The 21,331-nt window shown below is 43.1% G+C and overlaps 2 non-coding genes across 2 annotated transcripts; both read left to right on the forward strand.

Annotated features, from left to right (window-relative positions):
* Window positions 1–12,621: 12,621 nt before the first annotated feature.
* On the forward strand, window positions 12,622–12,812 carry LOC144764406 (U2 spliceosomal RNA). The gene has a single exon (XR_013596534.1). It is a non-coding gene; the product is annotated as a U2 spliceosomal RNA (small nuclear RNA).
* A 6,867-nt stretch (window positions 12,813–19,679) lies between these two features.
* Window positions 19,680–19,875, forward strand: LOC144764345 (U2 spliceosomal RNA). Its single transcript, XR_013596506.1, has one exon. It is a non-coding gene; the product is annotated as a U2 spliceosomal RNA (small nuclear RNA).
* Window positions 19,876–21,331: the final 1,456 nt, after the last annotated feature.

The raw sequence follows: 21,331 nt of genomic DNA on the forward strand, positions 1-21,331 counted from the left end.
TCACATATGCACCTTGCATGTATTGTTGTCTAATCGGGTTTTATTTTTCGTTTTAGTTGATTCTGTGGAGGAATTTTAGGAGAGCGCGCATTAGTTTTAAACCTGCACGTTCCTGAAGCAGAATGCGCATTGTAGGTTCTCACTGTTTGGGACTTACTTGTGCGGCGGACTCTTGCTCAATGGCGTCCAGCCGTCTGTATGATGTTCGTACACTGTGGGGAAACAAGCGCGAGGTTTTAGTTCAATGACTACGCCTGTCTGCATAGCCTCCGTGTTTACACGCTTTCGGTTGAAGGATTCTTACCGGGAAATTGTGCACTTTTCTCCGCCGATTGAATCCGTGGTTGTCCTCTGTCAGTCAGGAATCGTTAATCACGTGACTTGCGTAGTTTCCTGTGTGGTGTGTATTATAAGTGCACGTGATGCCCCGCTGGTTTCTGGGAGATGTAGTGTTGTCTTCCAAGCTGAGGTGTACATAAGATGTATTTGAAGGCGCTCATATGTGGAAGTTGGTCCTGTGTGGGCCCGACATTAATTATATTACTTTTCTGTGATGGCAGCATTTAATTGTGTTGCAATTAATGGCGCTAGAGAGATGATTGTGGTGTGATCATTCAAAGGATAGGTGTATAGTGTAGGGCAACACTCATTAGAAGGACTTGTTCATGGGGATTTACAACTTATAAATTTCTGAGAGTTCGTTCAAACCGTCAATTGCTGTATTGAATTTTATAATAAGCATAGCTTCTCTCCTTGACAGTTTCTCCTCTATGTCTCCACCTCTGGGATCCATCTCAATTTTTGATAGTACAGTCCATTTTATATCAGACTCACAATGATTGTGTGATTTCCAATGATTGACTAGAGGTGCTGTCTCCACATTTTTTTTGATTCTGGACTTATGTTGTGTAATTCTGCACCTGATCTCTTGGCTAGTCTTACCGATGTAAAGCATGTCACAAGGACAGCGTATTCCGTAAATAACATAACGTTTTGGTTTATTACTTTCTTGAAGACCAACCTTTCCATTGGCTTTCTTTCTTTTTTGGTTAATAGATCTTCTCTCGGTGTCCACCATGCTCTCTTCATGGATCTTCATGCAAACCATCTCACTAAAAATCTTATGGACAGAGGATACCCGAAAAAATTGCTGAGAAGGTCCATGAAGAGAGCATGGTGGACACCGAGAGAAGATCTATTAACCAAAAAAGAAAGAAAGCCAATGGAAAGGTTGGTCTGTGTATCAACCTTCTGCCCCAACTCAAACAACTTCAAGAAAGTAATAAACCAAAACTGGCATTTAATTCAAAACCTTGATGAATCACTGAAAGAAAAACCTTTGTTTGCTTTCAAAAAAGATCAGAATATTGCCAACCATTTGGTGCGTGCTACTTTACCAACAAAAAACAACCGTGCTTACGAGCCATGTTGAGTCTACCTCCAGTGCAAGGTCACCACAAATGCGGCACCTGCATCTGTTGCTCAACAACAGAAGAAGGATCGCTGTTCAAACATAGACAGACCAATTGGAAACATGACACATTTACAAATTGTAAATCGCGTTATGTTATTTACGGAATACGCTGTCCTTGTGACATGCTTTACATCGGTAAGACTAGCCAAGAGATCAGGTGCAGAATTACACAACATAAGTCCAGAATCAAAAAAAATGTGGAGACAGCACCTCTAGTCAATCATTGGAAATCACACAATCATTGTGAGTCTGATATAAAATGGACTGTACTATCAAAAATTGAGATGGATCCCAGAGGTGGAGACATAGAGGAGAAACTGTCAAGGAGAGAAGCTATGCTTATTATAAAATTCAATACAGCAATTGACGGTTTGAACGAACTCTCAGAAATTTATACGTTGTAAATCCCCATGAACAAGTCCTTCTAATGAGTGTTGCCCTACACTATACACCTATCCTTTGAATGATCACACCACAATCATCTCTCTAGCGCCATTAATTGCAACACAATTAAATGCTGCCATCACAGAAAAGTAATATAATTAATGTCGGGCCCACACAGGACCAACTTCCACATATGAGCGCCTTCAAATACATCTTATGTACACCTCAGCTTGGAAGACAACACTACATCTCCCAGAAACCAGCGGGGCATCACGTGCACTTATAATACACACCACACAGGAAACTACGCAAGTCACGTGATTAACGATTCCTGACTGACAGAGGACAACCACGGATTCAATCGGCGGAGAAAAGTGCACAATTTCCCGGTAAGAATCCTTCAACCGAAAGCGTGTAAACACGGAGGCTATGCAGACAGGCGTAGTCATTGAACTAAAACCTCGCGCTTGTTTCCCCACAGTGTACGAACATCATACAGACGGCTGGACGCCATTGAGCAAGAGTCCGCCGCACAAGTAAGTCCCAAACAGTGAGAACCTACAATGCGCATTCTGCTTCAGGAACGTGCAGGTTTAAAACTAATGCGCGCTCTCCTAAAATTCCTCCACAGAATCAACTAAAACGAAAAATAAAACCCGATTAGACAACAATACATGCAAGGTGCATATGTGAGTATGATTGTTAAGCAGAATCAAGTGATCGACCAAGATACATGGTGCTAGTTTTTGGGTCCCTTATTACATACTGAATATCCACTGTTGATTATTTCAGATTCCACAAACCCCATCTTTTTCATCCAATGCCACTATTGGGCTAAGGTAAGACTCAAGTTGAGGCTTCCTATGCGCTTACAAGGTGGTGCTTGAATTAGTGATTTTAAAACACAATTCCTCTCGTTTTTGCAGATATGCGGTCCTGATGAAAACACCCCCGAGTATGGGTGTTTGAAACGCGTAGACCCTTTTACGCGACCTTAGGTTTTTTTGAAGAAATTATAAACAAAAAGTCAATTAAAACCCACACCAAGGTCGCTTTTCTTCGAATTTTGTTTCGAATTCTGATTCATTTTCACCTCAATGATGATTCTATGTATATTGTGTAAATAGGAGTACGAGTGTGATTTCTGAATGGTATGAGTGGGAAAGGTGAGAGCTGTACAGTGAGTTAATTTGTATTTGTTATGTATTGAATCACTACTGTAATCTGTGTCTTTTGTGTTCATATGTATACAAAAAATTTAAAAAGTGTTTTGATGTTATAAAAAAGATGACATATAAAGATTAATTTCAGACAGAATAAGTAGTCTGGTCTATATAGTGTTTAAATTCACTACATTGGCAGGACCATTTGAGAATTTACATTGCAGTACTGGTATTTTTGTTTTGTTAAGAAAATCTTGTATCTGTACATTTTTACTAACTATTTCTGCCTCTGCCTCAAAGCAATACGAGAAGGCAGAAATATAGCAGGCAACTATGTACGTTATGGTGCTGGTGAAATTTTCTACAAATTTAAAATCCTACAAAGAGACAATGCTATACCTGTTGCTTTTTTTCCCAACAAACTATAAGCCTGACTTGAACCCTTCATAAAGATGCTGCAGCTTTTAGAGTTGGACAAAGACTGCTTCGAAGTAAGAACTCTGCTGAAGAAAGGACTAGAACAGTTGGAGAAAATGGAGATGGTCAACAATCTACCAGAAAAACTATCCAAACTGGTTTGGGAAAAAACAAACAATGCAGACATTACAAACTCACAAAAAGACATTTCATGGTTGGCGGTTTCCAATGCCCTACCGGTGAAGGCCTTCCAACACAGACAGGGAATAGCAAAATCTGCAAAATGCCCGAGACCAGATTGCCCAGGAGAAGAAACACCAATGCATTTTCTATGGAACTGTCATTTTGCCAAAAAGTTTTGAGATAAATTAAGCATGTTTATTAAACAAATAACCACGCTAGAAACCTTGAATTATGAACTTGTACTGTATGGCATAGGGGGTTCACTGTCAAAAAATAAAGACCGAGCCCTATGGAAAATACTCAGTTGTGCAAAAGAAAGTCTATGGATAGCTAGAAACCTACTATTATTCAAACATAAAGAACTGGATGTAAAAGACCTCACCCACATGTGCCTAGACAAGATTCTGCTTTTCTACTATGTTGATATAAAACGCCAAGGAAAAGAAATAGCGGGAAAAAAATGGAAACAGGAAAGATGGGCAGAATGGGTTACTTAAACAGCTTCACTTCAATATAAAAGTGAGAGCCTTATGAGTCAAATCTTTAGGTGGGAGACGACACTCGACATCCTAACGGCTGGGCCTGCGTTTCTCTGGCTTGTCCGGAGCCAGGCTGGGTCCAGAGGGGAGTAGGGTCATTGCTTGGATTTGCCTATACCTGTGGGGCTGGGCCTTCGTTCCCTGGCTTGTCCAGGGCAAGGGTGCGTCACCAGGTGGGGTAGTCAAGCAAAGGAGGACATCGTATTTACAAGGACATCGTATTTACAAGGACATCATATTACAAGGACATCGTGGTGAGGACCTCTTTTTCCATCTCCGGGGCTGGCCTGTGGTACCTGAGCTGACCAGGTCCAGGCCCCACCCCCCCCCCCGGGAGGGTCAAGGATAAAAGGAGTGGGTGACCTTTTGATACCTTCTTTGGCGACCAGCACCTGCACATAAACTTTGTTTCGCAGGGTCACCGGTGCGTGGAGCAGCCTATGTCGGAGGGGGGCTGCCTGCCCACATTCTATCAGGGGGTGTACTCCCTCGTGTGTTTTGGACATTTTTCCCACGCCCACTCCTCCTAGTGGCCGCGCTCTCGGCGCCTGGCCCCCTCTTCTTTTGTGTGTTTCAAAAACCTTTATTAGTATAAAAGAACAGTACAAGTTAGCCAGTCCTTGAACAGGTGGCACAACAATGAACCATGTGTAGACTACACGCAGTGCAATATCAGCACAATGGTGTACATATCAAGTGTTGTCATCAGAGGTCAGAGAAATTCTTTATAGGTTTTAGAGTAGAACAATAAGAGTTAACTTATAATAACAGAGAGAGAGGGACGAGATTCAGAAAATATTACATGAATCTTATTTGTAATCCCATACCCAATCAGCATATGTAGTTTCTTTCCCACATTCAACTATATCTTTACATAAATAGTCTTGAACCAAAGAGCGACCAAGAGCATAAACAGGTGGCGAGAGATCTACTCCTTTAAATAGGAGGAGGTTACGAGCCTTCCAAAGCGCATCTTTCATGCAATTAACAACAATCCAAAGTTTATGGCAAGAAAAGCTTGATCTCATTAAGCCAAAAAGAACAATCTCCTTTGAGAGAACAACATCATTATTAAGGCGGGAAAGCCATTCCTTAGTCAAAATCCAAATGGCCTGTGCCATCATACAGTTCCAGAATAAATGTTCTATAGACTCATCTAGAAGACATCCTTTCCTAACGCAAATAGGGGACCTAGACATTCTCCTCTGATGTAAAAATAACCGTAAAGGTAAACAACCTTGTACCACCGACCATGCACGATCATGATGGATATTAGACAAATATTTAGCAGAAACATTGGCCCATATTTCTTTAGATGTTTTAGGTGAAAACCCTACAACAGGAATCAAAGAGTGATCACCAATTGCTTTCTGGATTAATTTTGGCAACACCAAGTCAATAGGAATCTGGCCCAAGTTGTGTTTCTTGATATAGTTCTTAGCAAAATAATAGACATAGCGGCAGGATTCTGGGTGTGGAGTATTGTTGGAGACCTCCTTACCCCAAACCCTACATACTGTAAAACTGAGCCAAAACCTACAAAAGTAAGTCCATTTCCTTTCCTCTATATTTGGACAGGAACTCCCTTTGATCATATTATTAATAAAAACAGAATAAAGGCGGAGCCCAATGTCGGGTGCATTCCTACCACCCTTTAAACAAGGTTTATAAATTTTAGCACGTGCCACTTTACCATCCCAGATAAACTGGAAAATCCATTTTTGAAGCAAAGTCAGACAGAAACGGCTAGAGAGCAATTCGGCTTTAAATACCAGTATTTTCCCAGACAGGGAAAGCGATCTCAAAAGCCAAAAGGGGTGTACTCCCTCGTGTGTTTTTGACATTATTCCTGCGCCCCCCTACTCCTAGTGGCCGCGCTCTCGGTGCCTGGCTCCCTCTTCACAGAGAGAGGAGGAGCGGGTTTGGAAAGTCCCACTTCTGACTTGATAAACTGAGGTTTTCAGTGGTCCAGTAATAACAGCTCCTGGGACACTTAGGGTGAGTTTTTTTCGGAGGTGAGGCCTGCACCTGGGGGAGGCTTCTATACTCAGCTTTGCTTAATTTCTGCCAGTACAAAGGAGTGCCTGTAGTACAGAGGCCAGGGGCTGCTGTTTTTCATCTTCCCAGCATGCATTTCGGCCTCATTTACATGCGTTTTTTGAGAATCGAGTAAAATACGAGCAGAGGTTGCTGCATGCTCGTCTGTACTTTCATAGGGACTTTTTCTTTGAATTTCCGCTTCTGGGGGGCTGATCTTGCTTCAAAGCTTGCTCCATTAACCCCTTAGGAGCTTTCTAACTTATCTGTGAGTTTGGTGCTATATTGCATTGCGAGCAGTGGCGGCTGCCAGCTCGTACCTCAGTTTCTTTGTGGTTTCGTTTGTGTTTTTTCTTTCCATCAGGTTTCTACACTTGCTCCTTTCCCTCACCACAGCGCTTGGCGCTTTTCCTTTTTCTCATTGTTGGGGGCTCCTCCCCCGGGCTGTGCAGGCATCAGCATGGCTTATTCCCGCATGGGAAATGCACGGGGTTTTGATTTCATACCTAACACTGTACGTGTAGAGGTTAGTGAGGCTTACAAAAAAGAAAAAAATGTGCTTTTTTTGGTTGACGCTATTATCAAGAAAGAATATAAAATTGTTGAACGTGCTATATAATGTATACAGGATTTCTCAAACCGGGGCATTTTTGATGTGATCTTTTCAAGTGAAACTATCTGTAAAAGTTTTTTGCAATGTGTGGCGCATCGTCAGGAAACCAAGCCCTTTCGGGGTCTCACTGTCACATCTATGCCTGTCCCTAAGGAGGTGACCCTGGTGGTACATATGTACAATCCTTATGCAGACCACAGGCTCATTGAGGTGTATTTAAATCGTTACTGTGATACTATTAGGGGTGGCCAAAAAGTTCACAATATCTGTGGGATATGGAATGGGAAACGTAAATATGTTGTCACCTTCAAAGAGGATCCTGCGGGTATTGGGGGTTTGGCGCATCCGCCGCAGATCTTCACATTAGGGGCAAATAAGGGGTTTCTGGTCTATTCCGGACAGCCCCAGTTTTGCAGGCACTGTCAGCAATTTGGCCACACAAAAGAGCAATGTTCTGGTATGGCGTGTAGGAATTGTGGAGGCCTTGATCACAGGGACCAGAACTGTGTGGTACCCAAAAAATGTAACCTCTGTGGTGGTGCAGATCACTTGTTCAAAACCTGTCCTAAAAGTAAATTTTCTTATGCGTCTGCTGCTAGCGCACAGGGTCCTCCACCTCCTGCCCCGGCCCCGCCTGATGCAGCGTCCGTTTCTGTTCCAGTACCAGAGATTACTGACTCCGCCATCTTAGGGGTAATAGACGGTATAGAAATTAGGAGATGTGGTCCCACTCAGGAGGTTGAGGGGGAAGATGAAGAGGAGGAGACTGATGCCGCCTATGGTATTGATCCTTCCGCAATAGACCTGGACATACAGTCTGTGCAGGACGAGGATGCGGAGAAAGAACATGCTGAAACCTTGCGCCTTAAGCAAAACGCCTTGGATAGGAAGGCAATACATGCAGTTTTGTCCCAGTCAGAGCCTGTGGTGGTTGTTGATCAAAGTAATATTGCTCAGGCGCCTTCCACGTCTATGGCTTCCCTTTCGGAGTTGCGTGAAACTGTTCCTTCAGTTATTCCTCCCACAGTACCCCCGCCTCCTAAACTACAGAGTATGGTGAAATTGGTGAAGAATACAGCTGCATCCCCTGGGTTGAAAGTGACCCCACCGGTTGTGGCCAAGGACCAGATGTCACCCATGGAACATAGTGGATGGAGCACAAATAAACGGAAATCCCGTGCTTCTCAGCAAGTGGTGGACTCCACTCCTTACATGCGCTCCAAACAAAAGCGTGTTTCCTCTCTGGATAGTTTTTCAGGGGGGGACGGTATGACCCCTTACTCTGCCTCTCTGACTCAGAGGAGGCTTTTCAGGAGGTTGCCCAGGTGCTGGACATCACTGATAGTCCGGCACTGGACCTAGAGGGTACACCGGATTTGGAGGCTTTGTTCTCTGCATCCACTCTCCAGGGTACTGAGGACCAGCCTTTGTGTGAAGGGGATGTTTCAGAGGTTGCATCTTGAAACTGTTTGACATTATGGCAATTGTCTTACTTTTATGTATCATGGCTCTTTCCCTTGCCTCCTGCGATGTGCGGGGTATGGGGACCGACTTGAGTAGACATACAGTTTTGGATTACTTCTGTCATACCACTTATGATGTCATTTGTTTGCAGGAATGCTATATCCCTTATAAAATGAAATATTTTTCCTTTCAGCACTACTGGCCTCATGGGCCCTCAGCCTGGTCTGGGGGAGCAAACAAAAATGATGGGGTTGTAGTTATTTTTAAGAACAAGCACTGGCAGATCACAGAGGAAAATGTCCTCTGGCCTGGGCGTGCTCTGTTGTTATCAGTCTTAATGGATGATATTCCTTTTAGGATCTGTGTTATCTATGCTCCAACAACTAAACCTGAGAGAGAACACTGGTTTCATGTTTTAAAACCTTTTCTTGCAGGGGCCACTCTGACGCTCCTTGTGGGCGAGTTTAACTGCATTTTACATATAAAAGATAGGCAGGGTGAACAAACAGGTCACTTACACTTTGGATGTCACCTTAAAGTTGTTGCTGTACCTTCTTCACGATTTGGATCTTTATGATACCTACCGAAAAGCACCATCCTACTGGGGGAGGCGGCACATGGAAGGCGGCACATGGGAGGAGGCACATGGGAGGCGGCACATGGGAGGCGGCACATGGGAGGCGGCACATGGGAATGCCCGCTCCCGCCTCGATTTTTTCTTTGCCTCTAAAACCCTACACGCAAACAATTGTGGTCTTACCAGGGTTCTTTTTTTTGATCATAAGGTTTTGGAAATTGGTCTCACCATTCCGGGTCAGCCTCAACGAGGTCCTGGTTTTTGGAAATTGAATAATGACCTCTTATTGGAAAATGTTATTTGTGAAGCATATGCTCAACGATACCGTACATGGTCACACCAAAAACATAGGTTTCCAAATCTGTATAACTGGTGGTGTTGGGTTAAGCACAAAAGTAAACTTTTCTTTCAGGAACAGGGACGGCTCAAACGAAGGGTTGAATGGGCTGCCTTCCAAAAATTCCATCGACGCCTTATTCTACTTCATCAACTGGGTGAGGCGGGCAAAGAGGTTAAGAACGAGGTTTGGTTAATCACGCTGGCTATGAATCATTGGTTACAACGGAGGAACAAAGCAACGATCTTCCATTCTAGGGTTAAGTACTACCAAGAGAACGAAAAATGTACCTCCTTTTTCTTTAAAAAGGCTAAAGCTGCCCACAAACTTCTGACGCAATTGCTTGATGACCAAGGGACTGTCCTGCAAGGTGTGGACCAATGCCAACAAATCGCCTTTAATTTTTATTCCTGTTTGTATGCTTTGCCACAACACCTGTCTTCTGTTTCTGATCTTGAAGAATATTGTTCAGTGCTCGAGGGTGGTCTTGATGCAGCCCAGGTTGACCACTTGGAACTACCATTTGATGGGGAGAATTTTCTAGTTGCACTTCAGTCAGCCCCCAGGGGGTCTAGCCCAGGCCTCGACGGACTCACTTGGGAGTTTTATAAAAAAATTTGGGAGCTGTTATGTATCGATTATATGGCTATGATTAATGCTGGGTTTTCCAATAACCTTTTCTCTGCAGATTTCTCTGTTGGGGTGATCTCCCGAATTTTCAAGAAAGGGGATGAACATCACTGAGTAATTGGAGGCCTATTACCCTCATGAATGTTGATTACAAGTTAATGGCAAAAGTGTTGGCACACCGCTTAAGATTAGTCATGCATGCTTGTGTACGTCTGGATCAAGCTTGTGCTATCCGAGGGCGTACTATAGTGGATAGCCTAGTAACCTTGCGAGATACCCTTTGGTATAATCAGGAACGTACTCTCCCTTTGAGTATTCTTAGCCTTGATTTCCACAAAGCCTTTGATAAAGTGTCGCATGATTTTCTTTTTTTTGTGTTAACAATGGTGAAAGTTCCTCCTACATTTATACATAAGATCCGGTCTCTTTACAAGGGCGCTTCCAGCAAAGTTAATATTATTGGTCATTTTACTGCTACCTTTCCTGTTCTTTCGGGGGTATGTCAGGGGTGTCCAATGTCACCTATCCTTTTTGTTTGTGCACTGGAGCCTTTTTTATGAAAACTGCGGCAGGACAAAGTCATTAAAGGTCTTTTGGTTCCAGGAGGTTCAGGGATTCAGCACACAATTGTAGCGTACATGGACGACGTGACTGTCTTATGTGCTGCCTCCGTGCGAAGAACTTTGTTGCAGGCCTCTCTCTTTCAATCCCATTCTGGTTTGGGTCTCAATATGGGAAAGAGCGTTTGCTACACTACAGGTCCTTGGGATCGGCTGGCTAATATACCAGTACTGGTTACTTCCGAACCTATTAAAATCTTGGGAGTCTATTTTGGGGGTCAGGGGTATGAGGAGAAGAATTGGTCTGACCTTCATGCAAAAATTTTGAAAAAGCTTTCCCTTTGGTGCATACGCAAATTAACACCTGAAGGCAAAATCTTGGTTATCAAAGCTGTTTTATTTCCATTAATATTGTATCTAGCTATGGTTTTTCCTCCCAAATACCGTACTTTCCAGAAGATACTGAAAATGCTTTTTACTTTTTTATGGAACTCTCGCATGGAAAAACTAAGTAGGGATAAAGTATGTCGACATTGGCATAATGGAGGTAAAACTTTACCTGATCTTAAAAGCTTTTTATTGTCTAAATTATTATGTTATGTTGTGTCCCGCACTGAGGATGATTTACGATCTGTCCCTGCCTTATTTACCAAATACTTTCTGGGTGCTCAATTACGACGGTTTGGACTTTTTGCTCCTTCCAATTGTTTTCCTTTGGCCCATGAGGCACCACCATTTTATAAAGACCTTTGGGCCTTTTTTTTAGACTTTGGACCCTGAAACCTTTGATCGGGATATTTGTATTCACCCCACCAGGTTGAAAAATGAACTCCGGAAAACTGAGCAGCTGATCCTGTTGGGCATCTTGTCTGAGGCTCAGTCCTTGCGAGTCTGGAAAATAGTGGGTCACAGGGACATTACCCACAGTCAACGGGACTTAGCTTGGATGGCCGCACATGGCTGCCTTCCTGTGAAAAGTTTTCAACATCGGAGAGGTTTGGCCCCCACAGCATGCTGTCCACGGCCCAGATGCGGACATGACAAGACCTTCTTCCATCGGCTGTGGGGTTGCCTTTATGCAAAAAATGTTGTGTCTTGTTGTAGCCCTTTCTTTCCAACATTGCTGGCATTAATACCTTGACATTCAATGCCCTTCTTTATGGACAGGACATCTCTCCACAGCGCCCTCCCACTGCCTGGAGACTTTTGAACTGTGCAAATGCGGCTTTATGGGACGCAAGGAACCCGTTTCTTTTCCTTCATAAGGAAATTGATAGTACCACATGCCGCAACCTTTTCTTGGACAAACCTATGACTTATGTTTCTGTTGATCGTGCCACCTTGGGCCTTGATGACGCCAATTCCTTATGGCAAATTAAAAACTGGAAGGGCTATGTTACTTAGACAAAGTTATGGCTTCAAATAACTTGTTTTTTGCATTTTTTCTTTGTATGCCTTGCCACCGGGCTATAAACGGATTGGCATTTATAAGGGTGGTCAAATAATTTTTTTTCCTTTCTTAGTGAGGTTGGGGAAGGGCACCAATGCCTTTTGAAAAAAAAAAAATCTTAAAACTTGCCCGTATTGTATAAAAGATTTCATTTATGTACTCTTTTACCCTTTTCTCAAATGTACATTTTGTAAATATCTGGAAATCCACATGCTTGTATTGTAAACATTGTCATCTTTAGTCCTGTATATATCTACTGTGGACCGTTTCAATGTATAGATTACTTTGTAAAATGTATATTCTGTATCTGGGCCTTTATCCACTCAATAAAGGTTTTTGAAACAAAAAAATCTGATATATAGGCCATAATAAAGTCCCCCTTTAAGGGGTTAGTTTTTCTCCTTTTAGAAGCTGCTTAGGGATATCCTTGTTATGCTGTTCACGTAGGGTATTGAACAAATCCTCTAATGAGGGATTAGACTTCTTTAGAGTTTTAAGATATAAGATATAATACAGTTCTTCCTTAAAGAGTTAGTCTTTTCTGTCTTGGAATTGCCAGGAGACATTTTAAAGTACAATGTTATTTATATAAGGATATTTAAGTATTATGTTATAACTGCACATTTAATATTTTAGTACATAGAGTTTATTATATAATTTGAATATGTTTTAAAAAGAAAAAGCCTTTACTATCCTTGAGGAAATATATGATTTTTTGTATATTTTACTCTGTATTCAAAAGATTTGTTTTTTTATATACATTGTACATTATGTAAATATTTATTTTGTATATGTACCTTTAACTTCAATAAAGGCTTTCAAAACAAAAATTCTGTTCTTATCAGTTTAATATCTGATACGTCCTATATCTGGGGACCATATATTAAATTGATTTTTGGAACAGGGAGATGGAATAGGAGCTTGCTCTGTCCACTCCACGCATCAACCTGGTATTGCAGTACCTCCAGGAATGGTGCACTTCCTCACCCGGGGAAAACAATGCTGTTGAAAAATAGATGAGAAAAACGAAAGTAGCGCTTCACTACCAAACCCTGTAAAGTGGCGCTATTGTGTTTGCGTGTGAATAAAAGCAAACTGGTCACCGTGTCTTGCCTTATTTATGTATGTATTTGACTTACTTGCCACTTTGCGGCACCCCGGGCCATGTGTTACTTATTTATTTATTTTTCGCATTTAAAAAAATTATATATATATCTTTCTTTTTTTCCCCTTCTCCATCCAGACGCTGCACTTTGAATAGAGACAAACGTCGGAAAAAGACTGTTTTTCCAGCAGCAGAGTTTCATTGGTTTTGAATCCATTTCACTGGGGAACGAATAGAAGAAGGTTCCCAGCAAGTAAGTAGGTTGGATGGAGGGAGGGAGGGAGGGAGGGAGGGAGGGAGGGAGGGAGGGAGGAGGGAGGGAGGAGGCAGGCAGGCTGGCAGAGAAGTGGACACTGCCGTTGGCTTCTCTGAGCAAGAAGAAAAATACAGTCATTTTCCTTCTCTGACCCCTGAACGACCACGAACGGCCAAGCCTTATCTATAGGCCTTAGGCTGCAGGGGAGCAGTGTCCCATGCAAGCAAGGGCGAGGGGCTGGCCATTTCCGGTCAGGGAGCTGTCCAGGGCATCCTGGGCTGATTCCCAGCATCCCCTGGCTGCCAGGCTTTCTGGCCAGCCGGCTGGAAGCAGTGCGCAGGAAGGGGCGGGGCATGCAAATACTAGAAAGAGGACAACGTGGATATGCTAAGTGACGCGCCAAAACCGGGAAAAAACCCAATTGACCCGCAAACCGATTTTCGGGCCGCATCTCACTGGAGAGACCCCGGGCACACCTCCTAGGTGCTCGGCCTGGGGAGACTCCAGAATACAAACCTAGGCACGCACCTTACTCGGCAAGCCCCGCGAAGCCCCGTGAAGAATTTTCGCGAGCCCCCAGGCGCACCGTACAGTGCACGGCCAGGGAGCACGCTCAAGGCAGGGATTGGCCCAAAATACATCGGAGCCGCACTACGATTGGCCCACAGCCCGGCAAGGCCAACCACTTGGCGAGAAGGCATTGGCAAGGTAAAGCGAGCCCCCCGGCACACAGGCTTGTGCTCGGCCAGGGGGCACGCTAGGAAATCAACTCACGGCTACTACTAGAGAGACTCCCCCTAGCGGGAGAAAGAGGCAAACTATAAAGCGAGCCCCCAGGCGCCTCACACGGAGGCTCGGCCAGGGGGCACACCCAGGACAGAGAGAGAAAAGCTTTTAAACACACGAGCCCCCGGGCGCACGACGAAGTGCTCGGCCAGGGGGCACGCTCCTTAAACCAAAAGACCCGCAAAGGCAAAGAGAGATCCCGCAGCCCCCAGGCACACCAGGCAGGTGCTCGGCCAGGGGGCACATAACAGCCAAAGAGTTTCACTTGGGTAGAGACAAGGGGGCCCCCGGGCGTACCGGCTGGTGCACGCACCATTTCCCAGCATAAAGACCCCACCACTACCACACAGGGGAGACGAAATTCTAAACAGTGAGCCCCCAGGCGCACCTGCAGGTGCTCGGCCAGGGGGCACACAACAAAACATGGAGAGCCAAAAGAGCTATGCAAATGCAGATGGAGATAACCGTGCTTGAGCAGGAGGACCAGCAGGAAACAACGCGTCAGGACAAACACCCACAGGTATAAAAAACACAGTCAGGTTCGAAATCCAGGATGAGGCAAAGCACAAGAGAAACCTCACCCATTTAATGGACACAGTTTTCAAAAAGATACTAGACAGCCCCCACAGCAGTGAAATGCTTACAAGATTTCAGAATCAGAGGCCTTTTTGATGTCACTTTTAGCAATTAGACAATGTACCACAAATGCCTTTTTAACCTAACTGGATTTAGGGATAATGAAGAATTAGAAGGATACACCATCACCCCCTATCCACACCAAGAGAAATACCCATAACCGTACATATGTACAACCCCTTCGCTTCCCCAACAGAAATTGCCAATTTTCTACGTAGGTACTGCCAGACTGTAAGGGGAGGTAGTGAACTAAAAAACGAATGGGGCATCTGGAATGGAAAGCGTAAGTATATGGTCACCCTAGCAACAGATGAGGAAGGAATAGGAGGGACAAAACACCCCCCACTTAACTTCTCAATATGGCAAAATAGAGGGTTCCTATACTACCCAGGACAACAAAACTTTTGCAGAGCATGTTTGCAGTTTGGGCACATTAAAGAATGGTGCCCAGGAGACATATGCAGAAACTGCGGGAAAAAGGGACACATGGCACAAGACTGTAAAGCCACCAAAAATGTAATCTATGCGGGGGAACAACCACCTTTACAAAAACTGCCCAAATAGAAATATGCCCAAATACCAGGAACAGGGAGCAGAAAAGGGGAACCTACAAAAAAATCTTGAGACAGAAAAGACAAAACAGGCAGAAGAAAGCACAAAAAAAGGGAAACTGGAAACAAACAGAACATAGATAGTCCACACACACAAGATGCAACCCCACACATACAGCTAACCCCACAGGTGGAAAACAATGAGACCCAAACACCCACACACGTAGTACAGGAAACACCAGAAGAATGCCAAACAGAAACAAACCTGATAGTAGAAGAGACTGTAGAGTTAGTCACAATAGACTTAACTGGCACAAATGAGGATACCCAAGACACCAAGGAAGACCCTTTAAATTGTTATAATCCAGAATGGATTTTCACAGTGACTCAAGACACAGGGAGCACCCACATCACACAGTCAATAGACACCCAGACACAGCTAGAGGAAAAAATAGAAGAGGGAGAAGCAGATAAATAAGTAGAGAATGAAAACCAGACAGAAAAAAGCAAGACTGGTAGAAACAGAAGAAGCCCCAAATAAAACTAACCTGTCTGAATCAGACTCAGAATATGAGGACACAACAAGCACACAAAGATCAGAGAAAGGAGTGTTGAGAGTATCAGCGAGACAGATAGCAAAGAAAAAAACAAGAAAGGAAAGAAAAATAACCCTTTTTTCACAAGAGGCCTCACTAAACAAAAACAAAAGAAAAGCCTCCAACCAAATGAGAAGTTCACAATGCCCAGGCTCTAGATTTGGTAGCCTGTCGTACTTACCAGACTCAGAAGACCCCCCCATGGAAGGTCTGTCTGATACAGAAAAACAAAAGACCTCATCCTAGAGGAGGGAAACCAACAGAAAGAAGGGCTACCATGCGACAGCCAAATCTACTTCAGCAATGAACATGAAATTATAACAACCTTTGAGAGCGTCGCAATGCTCCAACAGGAGAATGAGATATCTGATAGCATATACAATCAATAATAATAATGGCTATAACAATAGCCTCCCTAAACATTAGAGGGTTGAGAAACCCAACAAAGAGAGCAGCAATATTCCAATACTGCACAACCCTAAAAGTATCATATGCCTACAAGAATGCGGCCTACCTTATGCTGATGAATACAGGCATATAGAAAAAGAATGGCCTTTGGGACCTTCCTTTTGGTCAGGAGGTGGAAATAAAAATGCAGGAGTGGGGATCTTTACAAACAACCACCCGCAAATAATACAAGAACCTATAATCTCACCAGGGAGAGCACAAATGCTAATAGTAAATTACAAAGAAAATATCTTTAAAATCATAAATATATATGCCCATACAAAAAATAATGAAAGGAAGGAACTGCTGGAAAATTTAAACTTCTTTCTAACTGGCAACCAACCATGCCTCATGACGGGAGATTTCAACCTCATCCTGACACCAAGAGATAGATATGGAACCTCAATGCAATACAAACTGGATATTACATCCAAAACACTAAAATATATGATAAACAACTTCAACCTCCAAGACTCATACTCCCTCTGTAACCCAAACACAACGGGATACACATGGCTATCTGGAGATGGGAACACCACATCCAGAAAAGACTTTATCTTTGCAACCAGGCAAATAAAATGCATAGCATCAAAACTAGATGACAGCTGCCTCACTGACCACCAAACGGTCATAACAGAATGCCAACTCTCCCAAGTATCCCAAAAAGAAAAAAGTTATTGGAAGCTAAACACCTCAACTCTATCTGAAGAAGAGATACAAACAGCATTCCAAAGACAATATAACAAAACTTCCAAAACTTCACCGTATGGTGGGAATTTGTTAAAAAACAAACCAAAACCTTCTTCTCAAACATAGGAAGGGAGAGAGCTGCCCAACAAAGAACTGATTTTAAAGCCCACCAAGCGAAACTAGCCTTACTGATAGAACTGCAGGACGCAGGAGTATAAGTAAAGAAGGAGATGATAAAAACTATGGAAAACATCAGAAAATGGTACCTACAAAAAGGTAAAGAAACCATATTTAACTCAAGAGTTAAAGAATATGAAGAAGGGTAAAAATGCAATGCATTCTTCTTCAAAAGAGCTAAGCAAGCCCAACAAAATATCACAAGCCTGAAAGATAAAAATGGAAAGGTAACAAATAAAACGGAGGAAATGCTAGAAATAACGGAAGAATTCTTTAAAACCCTCTACAAAGAAAAGGAAATAGAGGAAGATACAGAAATTGATTTCCTACAAAATTGAGAAGGAAGTTTGACAAAAGAGGCAAAACTCTTCCTAAAACCCTTTGAAGGTCAGGAATTCTTAGAAGCACTCGCCCAGACACCAAAAAACTCAGCCCCAGGGAAAGACGGCCTACCCTGGGAATTCTACAAAACCTTCTGGGATACAATAGCGAGAGATTTCATTGAAATGCTCAACAAAGCAACAGAAGAAAAGACTCTCCCACCATCCTTCCTAGAAGGAGCGGTGACCATAATCTATAAAAAAAGGTGACAAAGAATGCCTTGAAAATTGGAGGCCCATTACACTCTTCAATGTAGATAGTAAAAGCCTAAGCAAACTAATGACAAACAGAATTAAAAAGGTACTCAAATCAGTCATCCACCCAGACCAAACCTGTGCGGTCCCTAGTAGGAAATCATGGGACAGCCTGATCACGATAAGAGATGCCATTTGGATGGCACTAGAGAAAAACTCGCCACTAGGGGTCCTCTCACTAGACCTTCAAAAAGCTTTTGATAGTGTCTCCCACGCATACATGTTTAAAGTCCTCCACCACATGGGCTTCACACCAGGTTTCACAAAGAAAGTAGGACTACTATACGCTAACGCCTCCAGCGCATTCCAGATAAACAATCACTTCTCCAAAGAGGTACAAATAGGCATGGGAGTGAGACAGGGCTGCCCACTATCACCAGCGCTCTTCATCTGTGCCCTAGAACCACTACTAGCAACCCTGAGAAAAGACTAGGTAATAAAAGGAATTTTTGTCCCAGGGGCGGGAGGAAATAAAGCTAAATGCATAGCTTATATGGACTACATAACCATATTATGTCCAGACCCACAGTCAGTTTCAAGAACAATCCTACACTGCAACATTTTTTGCACAAGCATCAGGACTACAACTAAACCTAGGAAAAACGACCTGCCTCACAGTGGGAAATTGGAACAATTTGGCCAAAATACCAGTCCAAACCACCAAACAACCAACAAACATACTAGGAGTCAGGTACTTAGAGGACACCTCAGGAGAAGACAACTGGGTAGAAGTTAAAATAAAAAATAAACCAAAAAGCTGGTTTGTGGAAGAGTAGATCCTTAAGCCTAGTAGAAAAGATACTAGTAATTAAAGCAGTCCTGCTCCCTTTGATGCTTTACTACGCCGTGATCTTTCCCCCCTCCAAAGAGACACTAAAGAGTCTGCAAAAAAACATTTTTGATTTTTTTTGGTCCTCCTCTAAAAAGGAAGATTGTCTACAAAAGCCTAGAAAATGGGGGCAAGGGAGTTCCAAACTTATACTTATTCTTCCTTGTCACATACACCAGCTTATGCCTAAATGCAATTAGAGAGAAAAGAAACATTGAAACACACTTCATCAGATATGGAGCTGCAAACATATTTAGAACAGCAAAGCTCATAGAACAAGACAATAGACTGCCTACAGCTTTTGTCCCACCAAAAATGTATAACATCATTGCTGACTTTTTGAAAAATATGAAGAAGATACAACTAGAACCAGAGGACTTCACACATAGAATGGCCATGAAGGAAGCCATACAAAAGAAAGAAGCTCTGACGCTAGCAAACAACCTAAACGAAAAACTCTCCAAAAAAGCATGGACAATGGCGAACAGCAAGGAGATCACAAATAGCCAAAAGGACCTGGCATGGCTGGCCATCCTCAAAGTTTTACCAGTGAAAAGCTTTCAACATAAAAGAGGACTATCAAAAGACTCCACCTGCCCAAGAGACAATTGTACGGCGGAGGAATTAGTACTTCACTTCCTCTGGAACTGCTATTTTGTGCAACAAACATGGAAAACCATAGGTCCTCTGATAAAAGGGATCACAGGGCAAAACAACATAAGCTATGAACTTATCCTGTAAGGCTTCCCCACAACATGTACCAAAGATACACAACCTACTGGTGAAAATTATATCATGTGTGAAAGAAAGTCTATGGACAACAAGAAACCTGGGAGTCTACCAACACAAGACCTTTTCCACCAAAGATTGAATAAACATCGCACTGGATAAAGTAATGTTTTTTATTATGCAGATATTAAAAGACAAGGCAAACAAGAAGCAGAAAAGTTGTGGAAAGAAAATAAATGGGCAGATTGGGTAAATTAAAAACTTTAGGAAAACACTATAGCATAAAAGTGCTTTCTTACTATGAAACAGATATCTAGATGAAAAAACTGACAGATCCCTGCCTGCGTGCAACACCTAAGCCAGTTGAAGTATGCCACCCAAAATGGGAATGGTTAACATGTACCTGTGACAAACATTTTTTTTTTTTTTTTTAAATAAAGGATATTAAAAAAAAAAATCTGTTCTTATCAGTTTAATATCGGATACGTCCTCTATCTGGGGACCATATATTAAATTGATTTTTGGAACAGGGAGATGGAATAGGAGCTTGCTCTGTCCACTCCACGCATCAACCTGGTATTGCAGTACCTCCAGGAATGGTGCACTTCCCCACCTGGGGTGCGCAGTACGTGCCTTGTGGTGTACATCGTGGACAGATGACCACCTGTGAGGATATTGTCACGGGGTCCCAGAGGCCGCGGAGCCACCTGTGTCCACAGGGCTTGACCAGCTGACCACTGGCATTTCATCATGGTTTGTGACTATTGAGTGGTCCTCGTGACCCGCTTTCCTTGACATTACTGGTTCTTTCCTCAGAGCCTAAGGTGGGGAATCTCCTGGAACTGATAGGGTGTGTTTCTCACGGAGGTGATGCCTGAAAACAGGGGGAGCTTCAGTACTCTGTTTTTAAAAAAAATATTTGGGCAGTTCATGCTCACAGCCTCAAGCGCGCTGGCCTAGGACTGCTATTTTCTTTCCTCCCAGAGTGCATTGCGGCCCTAATTTGCATTCGCTTTTTAAAACCGAGTGTATTACGAGCAGTGACTGTTGCCTGCTCGTTAGTGCTTGCATTGAGACTTTTTCATAGTTTTTTTCGCTTCTAGGGGGTACAATCTTGTTGCCACACTTGCTCCTTTAACCCCTTAGGAGCTTTCTGCTTTTTCTGTGATTTTGGTGATACATTGCATTACGAGCAGTGGCAGCTGCCAGTTCATATATAGTTTCTATGTGGTTTCATTTGTGTTTTTTCTTGCCATTAGGTTTCTACACTTGCTCCTTTCCCTCACCACGGAGCTTGGCACTTTTCTTTTTTCTCCTGGGGAATGCACAGGGTTTTGATTTCATACATAACACTGTATGTGTAGAGGTCAGTGAGGCTTACAAAAAAGTTAAACATTTGCTTTTTTTGGTTGACTCTATCATCAAGAAAGATGTAAGATTGTTGAACGTGCTATAGAATGTATACAGGATTTCTCAAACCGGGGCACTTTTGATGTGAGCTTTTCTAGTGAAACTATTTGTAAAGTTTTTTTGCAGAGTGTAGCGCATCGTCAGGACACCAAGCCCTTTCAGGGTCTCACTGTCACATCTATGTCTGCCCCAAAGGAAATGACCCTGGTAGTCCATATGTACAACCCGGTATGCAGACCACAGGCTAATTGAAGTGTATTTTAACCGTTATTCTGATAATATTAGGGGTGGCCAAAAAGTTCACAATATCTGTGGGATATGGAATGGGAAACACAAATATGTTGTTACCTTCAAAGAGGATCCTGCGGGTGTTGGGGGTCTGGCACATCCACCACAGACCTTCACATTAGGGGCAAATAAGGAGTTTCTGGTCTATTCCGGGCAGCCCATGTTTTGCAGGCTCTGTCAGCAATTTGGCCATGCAAAAGAGCAATGTTCTGGCATGGCGTGTAGGAATTGTGGAGGCCTTGATCACAGGGCCCAGAACTGTGTGGTACCCAAAAAATGTAACCTCTGTTGGGTGCAGATTACTTGTTCAAAACCTGTCCTTAAAGTAACTTTTCTTATGCTTCTGCTGCTAGCACGCAGGGTCCTCC

This window comes from Lissotriton helveticus, chromosome 6 (assembly GCF_964261635.1).
Source record: "Lissotriton helveticus chromosome 6, aLisHel1.1, whole genome shotgun sequence".
NCBI classification, from domain to species: domain Eukaryota; kingdom Metazoa; phylum Chordata; class Amphibia; order Caudata; family Salamandridae; genus Lissotriton; species Lissotriton helveticus.